Here is a 13,989-nt window from a genome sequence, read left to right on the forward strand (position 1 = left end):
GGGCTTTACGAGTGTCTGTTTCAGAGAAAAATGCTGCTTCTAAAAAGATTAAAAATGGATGGTGAGTTTTATCAGAGCTTTAGGATGAGGTTAATCTTTATTCTAACAGTCAAGATCTATCTGCTGCATTCATATATGTAGGTTTGAGATCTGTAAAATTGTGAGACTTAAGATGCATGGTAAGCTGTGATTTCCATTTTCAAGTTACTATATTTACCTACTAGAAAACTAACTGTGAAAGGCAGGTGCTATGAGATAAAGTGAGCCACTGACTCGTTAAACCAGGAATTCTCCAGGCTTCTTTGCCAAGGACAGTCACATTAGAATGAAGCTTGCTATCAACTTAACCATGTTCTCCTTTTATGCCTATTCTTCATCTTTCACTCATTAACCAACTTTATGTCTTTAATACATTAATTTAATTTTTTAGAGTTGTAAGGGGCATGTACTTTCTTTCTTGTTTCATATTTTTGAGATAACTGATACTGTATCCCAGGCTGGCCTTTAGCCCACAACTATCCTTCTGCCTCAACTCTCCAGTATGTTAAAATTTTATCCCTGAGCTGCCACCCCTAGACACAGGCTTTCTTAACTTTATTTCTAAAATATCTTCTTTTTAATATTATATTGCATGCTTCACGTTTTATTTTCTTTCTTTTCTTTTCCCTCCATCCTTTCTGAGGTAAGACAGAACCTCAAAATCTACCAGTCTGGTCTTAAACTTATGATCATATTTTCCTCATTCTCAAGTGGTAGAATTACAGGTGTACGTCCACCACATCCAACTTGGTTTATTTGTTTGTTTGCTTTTTTAAAAAATTTAAATCTTTATTTACTTTTATTATATGAATGTTTTGCCTTGCACGTGTTTTTGCTCACCACACTTGTGCCTGGTCCCAATGGAGCTCAGAGGAGGTTATCAGATCCTCTGGAACAGGAGTTACAGGTGGCTGTGAGCCATTGTGTGGGTGTTGGGAATCCAACCCAGGTCCTGCTCTGCAAAAACAGCCAGTGCTCTTAACCGCTGAGCCATCTCCCAGCCCCTTGTTTGTTTTTAAAAGATGGTTCGGCAGACTTTATTCAGAAGTCTAATATTATAGTTTAAGTAGCAGGATCTTGTCATGAAGACAGATTAGACAAGTCCCTGTCCTAGTTTTTTTTTTTTTTTTTTTTTTTTTTTAATTAAAACAAACAAAACAACATCAACAATTGAAGTGGCAATCACTAAGCATGCTTGGGCCTGTGTTAGGTTCTCTGCAGATTCTGGTTGTTAGCTTGCTGTTTTTGTGGAACTCCTAACAGTGGGAGTAGAGGTGTCTCCGACTCTTGCCTGCCCTTGGGACCTTTTTCCTCCTACTAGGTTGTCTCATCCAGCCCTAATATAAGGGTTTGTTTAGCCTCTTATTATAATTTGGTTTTGTTGTTGTTGTTGTTGTCGTAGTTGTTTTGGTTTTTCGAGACAGGGTTTCTCTGTGTGCTCCTGGCTGTCCTGGAACTAGCTCTGTAGACCCGGCTGGCCTTGAACTCGCAGAGATCCACCTGCCAGGCTGCCTCCCGAGTGCTGGGATTAAAGGCGTGCACCACCACTGCCTGGCCGTCTAATTGTAACTTGTTATGCTACGTTCAATTTATACCCTTGGGAGGCCTGCTCTGTTCTGAAGGGAAATAGGAAGAATGGATCTAGGGGATATGGGAGGTGTGGGAGGAAGAAGTAACTGCAGTTGGGGTATATTGTATAAAAGAGGAATAAAAAATATATAAATAAAATAAAAAACAGGGGTGGAAAGATGGCTTAGCATCTTCTAGAGGACCAGGGCTCAGTTCCCAGCACACAACCATCTAACTCATTTCAGGAGATCTGATGCCCTCTTCTGGCCTCCTTGGACTCTAGGCACTCAAGTGGTGCACAGATATACATGAAGGCAAAACTCCAATATACATAAAATAATATGTATGAAGCCAGGCAGTGGTGGTGCACACCTTTAATCCCAGTACTCAGGAGGCAGGGGCAGACAGATCTCTGAGTTCGAAGCCAGCCTGGTCTACAGAGCGAGTTCCAGCACAGCTAGGACTACACAGAGAAACCCTGTCTTTTGGGGGTTGGAGAAGAAGACTTGGTCATGTATGGTAGCACATGCCTAATCACAGTATTCACTTGGGAGACTGAGGAAGGAGGATTACTGTGAGTTCAAAGCCAACTAGAGTTACATAGCAAGACTGAGTTTCAAGAAAACCAACAAAACAAGAATACATTGAAAAAACTTGGAACAGATTTTAAAAGTACCAGTCCATATGGAGCTATCAAAACATTAATTATGTATGTAGTGAAATCAACAAAAATTACACTGCATATATCATAGCCAATTCTAAAGTGTCTGTTTTAGGGGAAAATACAGTTGGCAGAGAGTTACTGTTTTGAAACGAGGAACAGTTCCTTAAGAGTTTGGAAACAAAGTTTGTCTGAAAGATACACACTCATAAAATATTTTATGAAGTCCTTAGATAAAGCATTAGAAAATAACTACTGCAGTGTTACCAAAGGAAATAATTCCTCTAAAGGTCTGGAGGGTTGCTGGGTGAGGTGTGAATCCTGTAATCTCAGCCTTCAGGAGGTAGAGTCAGGAGAGTCAGAAGTTCAAGGTTATCCTCGGTACATAGTGAGTTTGAGGCCAGCCTTCAATACACAAGATCCAAAGGAAAGGGACCGGATCAGAAAAGATGGCTAATCTGGTTAAAACTGCTTGCTGCTCTTCCAGAGATTCAAGTTTGGTTCCCAGCACTGATGTTGGACAACTTGTAAGTGCCTGTCTGACTCCAGGGGATCTATTATCCTTCTTTGGCCTCCATGACACCCATACATACATGCACAGACACACATATACATAAATGATACTTAAAAGGGGGGGGGCTGGAGACACTGGCATTGAACTCTCAGTTCTGCCTCAGCTTTGAAAGTTCTTGTATGTCTCACCATGGCTGGCTCTTGAATGTTTTTCTACTTCATGCTAATGAGTGAGTATTTATGTGACCAGTAATTAGTATAGTTCCATATATTGGTGGGTGGGACTATAACTGAATACTCTTTTGAGTAGATAAGTTTCAGTTTAAGAAAACTTGGCAATGGAATTAAACTAAGATACAATTTGGATATTAATTAAAGGAAATCTTTCTTAAAGAACCCAATTCTGGCTAAGTTATAATTTTGACAATTACTTAGAGATCCATCTATCCATTCATCATATTCAGTTGGTAGGGGAAAAACTGAAAAATTATTTAGATTTGTACCATAAAGAGGATCAAATAGTGAAGCTTAATTAAAATGCAAATTGATCACTTTAAAAAAATGATTGTCTTTTAGGGAAAACAAATGGTAGTAAATAGGCCTTATAAAATGTCTTGCCGGGCAGTGGTGGCGCACGCCTTTAATCCCAGCACTCAGGAAGCAGAGCCAGGCGGATCTCTGTGAGTTCGAGGCCAGCCTGGGCTACCAAGTGAGTTGCAGGAAAGGCACAAAGCTACACAGAGAAACCCTGTCTCGAAAAACCAAAAAATAAAAAAATAAAAAATAAATAAAAAAAAATAAAATGTCTTTATCTTGTGTTAAATGCATTTGATCATTTAGAATGATACCATGCTAAATAAGGTTGTGTTTATTAACCTATGTAAATCTTTTTGTTACTATTTTTGTTATTTCACCTATATAAATCTTGATGTGTAGTTTTACAGTATATTTTAGTTTTTAATCTTTTTATTCGATGTATTATCTGTATAAACTGATGACATAATCACTCCATGGTGTGGTTAAAGGGAAGGTTTTTATTGTAGATATGAGGGAGAAAAGAGCCAGAGGCATCTGGAAGAGTTTGGAGCAGAGACAGAAAGTAGTAGACTGAACATGGCCAGCAGACTGGACCTGCCCAGGAGAACAGGAGCAGAGGGAGAGAGGAGAGAGGAGTGAGTGTGTGGTGGCGTGTGTGTGTGTGTGTGTGTGTGTGTGTGTGTGTGTGTGTGTGTGTGTGTGTGTGTGTGAGTGAAGACAGAGAGAATGGGCAAAAGAGAGGATGCCAGTGCAGCTCTGAGAAGGAACAGGTCCTTGTGTGATACTGAGGACACTGGCAGCAAGCATGCTCATTGGTGTGCTAATCGATACCACAGATAGCCACTTTTCCCTTCTGCTAGCAGTAAGGGAAGGGACTCCTTTGGTAGAGGGGAACAGACTTCACAAATTCCCCAGGAATGCTGGCTTTTGTCTAACTGCCAGAATTCGGGGAAATGAAGAAGAGCTCAGACAGCTCCCCTGTGCTCTTCACTAAGATTGCACTGATTCAGACCCACATGGCAGCTCATAACTGTGACTCCTGTTCCGGGGGATCCAATACCTTCATATAGACCTACCTGCAGGCAAAACACCAATATATATAAAATAAAAATAAATTTCAAAAAAAAAAAAAGATTGTACCTCCTGTTAACATTTTATCCCATTCTCTCTCCCCTGTCCTCCCTTCACATATAGAAGTAAGTAATGTTTAAACACACAGTTAAAAAAAAAAAATCATCATTTACCTCTGAATATTGTTGTGTATTTTCTTATTGTGAAGGTACTAGGGACTTAGCCCAGTGGTAGAGTTCTTGCCTAACATGTGCAAGGCCCTGGGTTCAATCTCCAGCATGATAAAAAGTGTTTTAATTATACTAGGAGTCATATAGAGAAAATTGTGATACCATTGTCAGTACAAGGAACATGCCTTTAATCTTAGTGCTTGAGGTACAATCATAAGGATTACACACACCTGTATATAGTGGGTGAGACCTTGCTTCAAAACACAGAAAAACAAGAAAAATTTAACATTGATACAATATTATCTGATCTGCATTGTGTGTTTACATTTTGTCAGCTACCTCAATATGCAATTTCTGTAAATGACCTCACGTGATACATGGTCTTCTGTGATTGACTTCTTTCACTTAGTGTAGTGTGCTCAAAACTTTGTGTTATGTGTTCTAATTAGAGTGCATAGTCAACTCCTATGCAGAATGTACAACTTTAGTCAGTACGTCATTGTTTTTAAATTTTCTTACAATATTTTGTTGTGTGGCATACCAATTTTTATTTCTCATTCCTCAATTGGTGAGTAGTTGTTTCAATTTTTGGCCCCTAAGAACAATGTTGATGGGTCTAGGATTGTAGCTTAGTGATAGAGAGCTTGCTTGGAATGTGAGGGTTAAATCCTTAGCAAAAGGAAAAACATGTTGCTACCTTGTTGTGATGGTTAATGTAAATTGTGAGCTTGACAGACTCTAGGATCACCTAGGAGATGGACCTGGGCATGCCTGGGGGGATGATTATCTTGATTACATTAATTGATGTGGGCAAACTCCTTTTTCTTCTTCCTCCTCCTTTTTTGAAACAAGATCTTACTATGTAGCCCTAACTGGCCCAGAAGTCCATATATAGACCATGATGGCTTCAAATCCATAGAGATCCTTTTGCCCAGTACTCAAATTAAAGGCATGTGCTGGGCTATATAAATGGAGAAAGCAAGGTGAGCCCTCGCTTGGAGGCATTCATGCCTTGCTCCTTCAAGTTCCCGCTGCCTTTACTTCCCTGCCATGAGGGACTGTTTCTTGAGCTGTGAGCTAAAATAAACCCTTTCTCCCTTCAGATGGTTTTGTCAGGGAAAGGACCTAAGATCCATAGGCACTCTTTATGCATGTGGTCTCAGTTGTGCAGGAGGCTTTGACAGGAAGACTGGCCCACGGGCAGTGCTACCTTAGGTAGTAGGTCTTGGATTGTTGAAGAAAGCAAGCTGAGTAAGCGATGAGAAACAAACCAGTAAGCCAGCACATGTGGTTATGGAGGTCTTTACTTTTTGTAGTATCCTTCAAACAGAAATTTATAGTTTTGATGATGTCCCGTTTGCCTAACCTTTAAAAATTTGTTATTGTATATCAGAAACAGTCTGGTCCATGGTGACAAAGGTTTATATTCTGTGATTTCTGTATTTTTTGATCCACCTTGAGTAACTTTTCATGTATAGTACGAGGTGATGAGTCACTTTTATTCATATACATGTGGGTAGAAGAGGCTGGGGCATGGCCTTATTGGTCAGTGAATGGTTGGTTCTCTGTAACTATGAAACCAACTCTACCTACGCTTCAGTTTGGAGTACTGATGGATCAGTGTGGAAGAAACTATTTCCTGAAACCACTGGTTTATAAAAATAAATATGCTTGTTCACCCTACCGCCTATGTATATATTACCACCTACTAAATACACGTGTGATAGGGTGAGCAAGCCACAATTGTAGTTCTGTTGGCAGTTCATGGGAAGAGAGCAAGGATGCTGGTAAACTCTGAAGAGTACACAGGAAGCCCTACAGCAAACAGTTATCAGGCCCCGAACATCAGCAGTCCTCTAAACAGAAATGTGCACATGAGTGTTCCCAGCAGTATTCTCCACAAAGTGGAGTTAAACCAAAGGTCCATCAGCTGATGAGTGAATAAATGAAATGGGGTATATCCATATAATGGAATATTATTTCTTAGTTAAAAGAAGTGAAGTACTTAGATGTGCTAACGCAGTTAAACTTTGAAAACATTGTACTAAGAAAGAGTATTTTGAAAGAAGCCATTTAGAGAGTACTTGAATACATGCTTGCATTTATATGCAGTGTTCAGAATTAGAGACAGAACACACAGTGGTTACCTAGAGCAGTGGTGTGTTTGGGAACATAGGAGATGACTGCAAAGCATACCAAACTTCTTTCTGGACTGATGAGTCTGTTCTAAAATTAGATGTGTTCATGGTACATAACTGTGAGTATAGTAAAACTATTGAGTCACTGAACAAATTGTGTAGTATGTGAATTATGTCTCTGTGAAGCCTTTAAAAATATCTGGCATGCCAAGGTTTATTATGCTGCTTTACTGATTAGGTACACCCCTCCACACTCCCTGTTGGTAGAGTTGTCTCGTGGGGAATGATTTGGAGTGAAGATAGAATTGGGGAGTCATTACTGTAATGTGGGACATTGAAATTAAGGTCGTGGTATCAGTCCTGCAAAGAGTGACAGAAAGCCATGGTCTTAGAAAACAGAACGAAGCCAAGGAGACTGAGAAGACCAGCTGAGTACATGGGGAAGCAGAGCTGAGAGTTTGAAATAAAGACAGTCGGCGCCTGTGTCCGGGGTACCTGGGAGGTGGTTTTCAGTTGCATCTCCTGTCTTTAGACTTCACTGAACCTGTGGAAACCTGTTTGAGGGAGAAGGGCAAAACCTTAGGTACTGAGTCTTTCCTAGTGAGGGTAGATATCACAGAGTGGGTCAGCTATGCTGCCTCCAGGCCAGAGGTTTGAGTCAGGGCTGATGCACTTGTACTTGGAGTGTTGCAGAGGAGAATATTTATTGTCCGAGGGGAGAGGAGAAGTAAGGATTTAGGAAAGGTGTGATGTTGTGGTGCTAGGCCAGTGGTAGAGATGTTAGGATAGCCTGGGCTCAGCTGAGGTAGTGAGGAAGATAGGAAGCCGCTTGTGGAGTGCATGCCTTCATGATACAGGGTCTTACTACATTCTGGTTGGATCAGCTCTAAGTTTGTTTGAAAGTGGAGGAAAACAGTGTAGAAATTCTGATAGAATATTTAAATACAGATATAAAAGTAGGGTTGTGAAGTGTTTTCTGTCCTCTCAGTAATTAGTTTCACACCAACTAATATTTCTTTTGCTATCTGATACGATGCGTTGGAAAGAAAACAGGTAAAATGAATAATCAATATTTGAAATTATGTGTGTGTTATCCATTTCAGAGGTATTTCCACATTATTAAAGGTATCCAAAAAGAAACAGCAGAATTTCTGACCTTGTGTCATTGGGAGGAAAGAGCTATTGAAGAGCAGACTCTTGAGTCTTTGGGCATAGTTAATTTTGCTGACTGTAACCTGTCTGATTGTTGAGAAGATTCTGTGTAGTTTATAGCTCTTGGACATGTTGTTCCTGCCTGCCTTTCCCCCGTCCATGCTGTGCCCTGTTCTCCCCGGGTTCTAGATTGTGCTGTGCCACACAATGCTTCTATGGCATTGCCATGAGTATGCTCAGGCTACAGAAGAGGCTTGCCTCTAGCATCTTCCGCTGTGGTGAAAAGGTCTGGTTGGACTCCAATGAGACCAATGAAATCATCAATGCCAAGCCCCGTCAGTAGATCCAGAAGCTGATCAAAGATGGGTTGACCATCCAGAAGCCTGTGACTGTCCATTTCTGGGCTCGACTGAAGGGCAGGCATATGGGCACAGGGAAGAGGAAGGGTACTGCTAATGCTTGAATGCCTTAGAAGGTGACCTAGATGAGAAGGATGCAAATCCTGTGCTGACTTCTCAGATACCGTGAATCCAAGAAGATTGACCGCCATTTGTATCACAGCCTGTACCTGAAGGTCAAAGGGAATGTCTTCACAAAGGAGCGGATTCTCATGGAGCACATCCACAGTTTGAAGGCAGACAAGGCCTGCAAGAAGCTCCTGGCTAACCAGGCTGAGGCTCATAGGTCTAAGACTTAAGGAAGCACGAGAGCACCAGGAGGAGCTCATCAAGACTGTCCAAGGAGGAAGAGACCAAAAAATAAAGCCTCCCTCATGTCTGTATATAGTGGGCTGCCTTTTGGCCTCAGGTGGATTAGTCATTAAAATAAAACAAACCTTAAAAAGAAAAAGAAAAAACTTAGGCCGCAGGTGTCTTAGAAGCTGAAGCTTGCGTTTGTGTGTTGGTGACAGCGTTGTTTGGTACCCCTTACCTCTTAATTCATTTATTCAGATGTCAGTTTGGGCAAGTCTGATTTATCTGCTATAATACTTCTCACTGGAAAATGATTTATTCAAAATTATTTAGCTCTTGTAAGGAATTCTGTCTGCTGAGTTCTTAATTCCACGAGCCAGCCTAGGTTATTTCGGTGTCGTCCTTCTCTATGAATGCCACAGCAAGGCAGTCACGGAGTGTGCAGTGCAGCTTAGCATGTAGTGTTGCTTCATTTGGAAAGGCATGGTGGTGGGAATAGAGCTGCCCTGAGTTATAGAGTTCTTCCCTGCTTTAAGTGACAAGTGAGTCATGAAGAAATCAGGACTGTGTGTGCAGAGCTTTGCTTTATGATTCCTAAAGTGGATCCTGGAAGGTCTTTCTGTGCATTTTAATGTAGGCAGCAGAGTCTTTGTTTTTAGAAAGCTGGTATATAGAAAGCACATCATAACCATGGGAGTTTGACCCTTTGAGTTCTGTTGTTGTTGGTTTGTTTGGTGTTTTTTGTTTGTTTGGTTTTGGTTTTTGAAAACAGTATCTCTGTGTAGCCCTGGAACTCGCTCTGTAGACCAGGCTGGCCTTGAACTCACAGAGATCCGCCTGCCTTTGCCTCCTGAGGACTGGGATTAAAGGCATGCACCACCACTGCCAGGCTAGATTTGGGTTCTTAATTGCATTAGTATAATTGTCTGTACAAATTGATTGCCACTAATGGAAAATTACTGGTCTGCTCAGTTGAACATACAAAGGTAGTTTTAAATGTTCTTCTGACAGCGCTTTTGATAGTGTTGTATATTTTAGATAAAGATCACATACTCCACCGAGAGAACTTCAGTGATTAGGGTTAACCCTGTGATAAGGGTTAACAGTGTGGTTCTACATCTCAGCCTGAGCTGTTTGTTTGTTTTCAATTCCTTGAAAGAGCAAACTTGGTGATTTGGATGAGATTGTCCCCCACCCCATAGGCTCATATACTTAAATGCTTGGTCCCTAGTTGACAGAAATTTGGTAAGGTCTAAGAGATGTGGCCTTGATGGAGGAGGTATCACCGAGCAGTGGGCTTTGAGGTTTCAAAAGCCCCTACTATTCCTAGTTAGCTCTCTTTCTGCTTCATACTTGTGAATAAGATGGAGACTCTCAGCTGCTGCCCTAGCTCTATGACTGCTTGCTTGCTGCCATGTTCCCTACCTTGATGATAATGAACTAACCTTCTGAAAGTGTGAGCAGGCTCCCAATTAAATGCTTTTTTTTTTGATAAGTTGCCTTGGTCATGATATTTCTTGTTGTAGAATATATTTTAAGATGTGTTACTTTTGTTTACACTGTGGAACATTTGCTTTAATGATGCAAAGATATATTGCATTTAACTCTGTGAAGCTGTGTTACTTTGCCTGTCTAAAACACCTGGTGGTATAATAAAGAGCTTGACAGCCAGTAGTGGGGCAGCAGAAAGGATAGATGGGGCTGGCAGGCAGAGAGAATAAATAAAAGTAGAAATCTGGAAAAGAAGGAAGGAGCAAGAGAAGAGGAAGAGGTTGACATCAGGGGCCAGCCATCCAGCTACACAGCAGCAACAGAGTAAGAAAGAAAGATATACAGGAATAGAGAAAGATAAAAGCTCAGAGGCAAAAGGTAGATGAGATAATTTAAAGTTAAGTAAAGCTGGCAAGAAACTAGCCAAGCTAAAGCCGGGCATTTATAATTAAGAATAAGCCTCCCTGTGTGATTTATTCGGGAGCTGGGTGGTGGGCCCCCCAAAGAGTAAAAGAGCTAAGAGCTAGAGTTAAAAAATAACCAACAACAGTTTCTTCACCTCAATAGGAGAGTAACTAAGACAGTGAACTAGCTTTTTCATTTCCATCCAGCTTTGATGACTAGCCCTGCTAGTCCAATTCATGAAAGGTAGTCAGTGTATCAGAGTGGAATGTAGAAGAAAGAGTTTAATGGCATAGAAATCTCTGAGCCAACCTCCAAAGCAGCATCCTTGTCATCAGTACCCAAATGTACAGAGCTTGACTGAATAAAAGTAATGGAAATGTCATTCAATTGGGTGAATGTTGTTGAAGCTATTTGAACATTTGCTCTTCCACTCTATTTTTAAAATTCACTTAGGGTTGCTGTGTTTTTGCATGGTTTCAGGAGTTTGCCTGGCTGGGCCAGTGAGGGCATGAAGAAAAGACACAGACAAGATGAAATCAGGTAGACTGGGCTTTCTAATGGAGAAACTACAGCACTTGGGAAGCTCAGCAGTTACTATATACAATTAACAGGGAGGTAGGGATACTGCATACAGCTAAACATGGAGACAGGATTTATGGTATACAACTGAATTGAAGTAGGTTTAGCTAATCTTGTAAGAGCAGTCTCATAGAGGACATTCTTCAGTTCATGAACATGGGGGTGTGGGGGAAACTAGCTTGGATATTTTATGCACAGTATCAACACTATCAGTACACTTGAACCAGGAGAGAAAGCTTTGCGATTTCCTGAGGGTCTAAGGCCTTAGGGTCCTTGACCTGGCTATTCTGATGTTTTTGTTGTTTGGTGTCTTTTTGAAGACAGGTTCTTAAGTAGCCAATGATGGCCTTGAACTCCTAATCCTTCTCTACCTACCTCCTAAGTGCTGAAATTACAGGTGTGTGCCCCTCCTGGTTTGGTATCAATCTTGATCCAGGTTCTATAGGATCATTTTGATCATCTACTGCATTGTTTCCTATAGCAGCTGTACTATTTTGTATTATCTTTGCAATGTACAAGAATATACTGGCTCTTCCATGTTTGTATCCTCATCAGCACTGTGTCTGTGCCCATCCTTCTGCCTGTGTCTGCCTAGTGCTGGGATTATAGGCATGTGCACCCAGTTTATGGAGTGTTGGAGGTTGAACCTAGGTCTGCATGCATGCAGAATAATCACTTCACCAACTGAACCACATCTGCACATTTTTTCTTTCTTTCATTATCACAATATGATACCGTTATTGAAGGTGTTAGTAAATGATTAAGAACTTCTTTGCACATGTAAGTACCCATGTATTTTCAGAGTATTTCCAAACTACAGCCCTGCCCTGTAGTCAAGATGGATGTTCTTGCTGAGAGCAGTCTGTTGTTGAAGAACTTGACACAGAGACTTAATAGGATTAGCCAGTGAGAGTCACTAGTAGGGAGTGATTAAACTTGTCCTCTGGCTCTTGGCCTAGTGTGTGTTTGTCTTGCTCCTGTAGTTACAGAATAGAGCAGGAGGTGTGGATGTGCTTTTGATTTCTCAGAACTTTGTGAGCTTTCCTGTTGAAAATTTGAGAGGCTCCTCGGGGAGAGGGACAGGGAATAAGAGACCACAGGATTATTAAAAAGTAGAATGCAGCTCTATATGACTATCTTAGTTGTAAGGTAATATTTTGTTAATTACAAATGAATTATTATATAAAATATAGATCATGTAGATATTTTTAATTATGGCTCAAGAAAATTTGGGATTTACAGATTTTTTTGTTGTTTGTTACTACTATTATGATTCTTGTGCTCCATTAAGTCTGTCTCTGTGTGCTACATATAATGAAAGATTGCTTAGTAGCTGATCAGTCATTAGCAGACCACTCTTATTGATGACATGTTTCTTTAAAGTAGTCAGTGAGAACCAAAGCTTTTCAATCCTGTAAAAGAGCAAGTATTGTTTTTTTTTTTTTTTTTAAGATTTATTTATTATGTATACAGAAGAGGGCACCAGATCTCATTACAGATGGTTGTGAGCCACCATGTGGTTGCTGGGAATTGAACTCAGGACCTCTGGAAGAGCAGTTGGTACTCTTAACCTCTGAGCCATCTCTCCAGCCCACAACTATTGTTTATTGAAGGTATCTTTTAATGAAATTTGCTTTATTTAATATTCAAATAGTTTTTTTGCTTAAAAGAACTTTATTGTTATATAAGAGAAAGCAATCATGAGCATATGCTGTCTTGGCACAGAGCTCAAGTGCCATGGTACATGTGGAGGTCAGAGGACAAAGTTGCAGAATGCCCTTCTTCTGCCTTTAAGTGGGTTCCAGAGATTGAGCTCAGGCAGGGTATCAGATTTGCAAGTGCTTTTACTTGCTGAATGATCTTGCCAGCATGATTTTTTTTTTTTTTTTTTTTTTTTTTTGAGATAGGGTTTCTCTATGTAGTCCTAGCTGTCATGGAACTCACTCTGTAGACCGGGCTGGCCTCGAACTCAGAGATCCACTTGCTTCTGCCTCCTGAGTGCTGGGATTAAAAGCATGGGCCACTGCACCTGACTCAATATTTTTTTAAAACATTGTTTTAAGAGTAGAAAAGTTAGATTCCTAAGTTCTGGCCATACTGATTTTATCTGTTTTCCTTTTTTAAAAACATATTCTACATTAAGAATTACTTGGGGGTATAAATAGTATTTGAAATACAAAAATATTTGAGAATTACAAATAAAAAATTGAATTACCTTAGTTCTTTACATTATTTTGATATGGTCTATACCTTCATGTACATGTTTCCGTCACGTCATGTGATCTCTGTGCTATACTCATCACACCATATCACATCATGCAGTAGTTAATAATTATGTTTCATTACTGACCTTTCACATAATAAAAAATTTACCTTTAATAAAATGGCACTAAAGCTAGAAAAAGATAAATGAGTTGCTTTTCTGTTTCATGAGGTATAGAGCCTTTATTTCTTTTCCTCAGGTGATCAGTTCTGAACACTGAAAGATCTCTTACCTGCTTTATTATGACTTTCAAAGTCACATAAAAGAGAATAGCCGATAGGCTATTTTTGAAGTAACTGATAATGTCATCAGTCAGTCTTTCCGTTTGTTTTCTGAGAAGGTAACCAGCCTTTCAGACAGGTGCTGTGTTGACTGTAGCTGGTGCCTGTGAGGAGATGAGTTCACTTACTTTGATGATCTTTGTTGTCTGCTGCTTTTTCTTTGCACACTTCAGGCTTACCTTCCTCGGGGTTTCATTCTTTCTCTCCACAAGGGGGCAGGTAAAGGAAGAGGGACATGCTAAGTGAGCCTGTTCAGGATTTCACTTTTGCTAGTCAGAACTGCAGTTTGGGAATGATTTCAGAAGCAGTGAGTTCCTTTTTTTTTTTTTTGGTTTTTCGAGACAGGGTTTCTCTGTGTAGCTTTGTGCCTTTCCTGGAACTCACAGAGATCCGCCTGGCTCTGCCTCCCGAGTGCTGGGATTAAAGGC

The 13,989-nt window shown here is 40.4% G+C and overlaps 1 protein-coding gene and 1 pseudogene across 2 annotated transcripts in view; both read left to right on the forward strand.

The window, feature by feature from the left end:
• Positions 1–13,989, forward strand: part of Xpo4 (exportin 4) — a 91,818-nt gene that overhangs the window by 42,149 nt on the left and 35,680 nt on the right. The window lies entirely within an intron of this gene.
• Positions 4,401–9,308, forward strand: LOC114693852 (annotated as a pseudogene).

The sequence above is a fragment of the Peromyscus leucopus genome, chromosome 9 (genome assembly GCF_004664715.2).
Source record: "Peromyscus leucopus breed LL Stock chromosome 9, UCI_PerLeu_2.1, whole genome shotgun sequence".
In the NCBI taxonomy this organism is placed as follows: Eukaryota; Metazoa; Chordata; class Mammalia; order Rodentia; family Cricetidae; genus Peromyscus; species Peromyscus leucopus.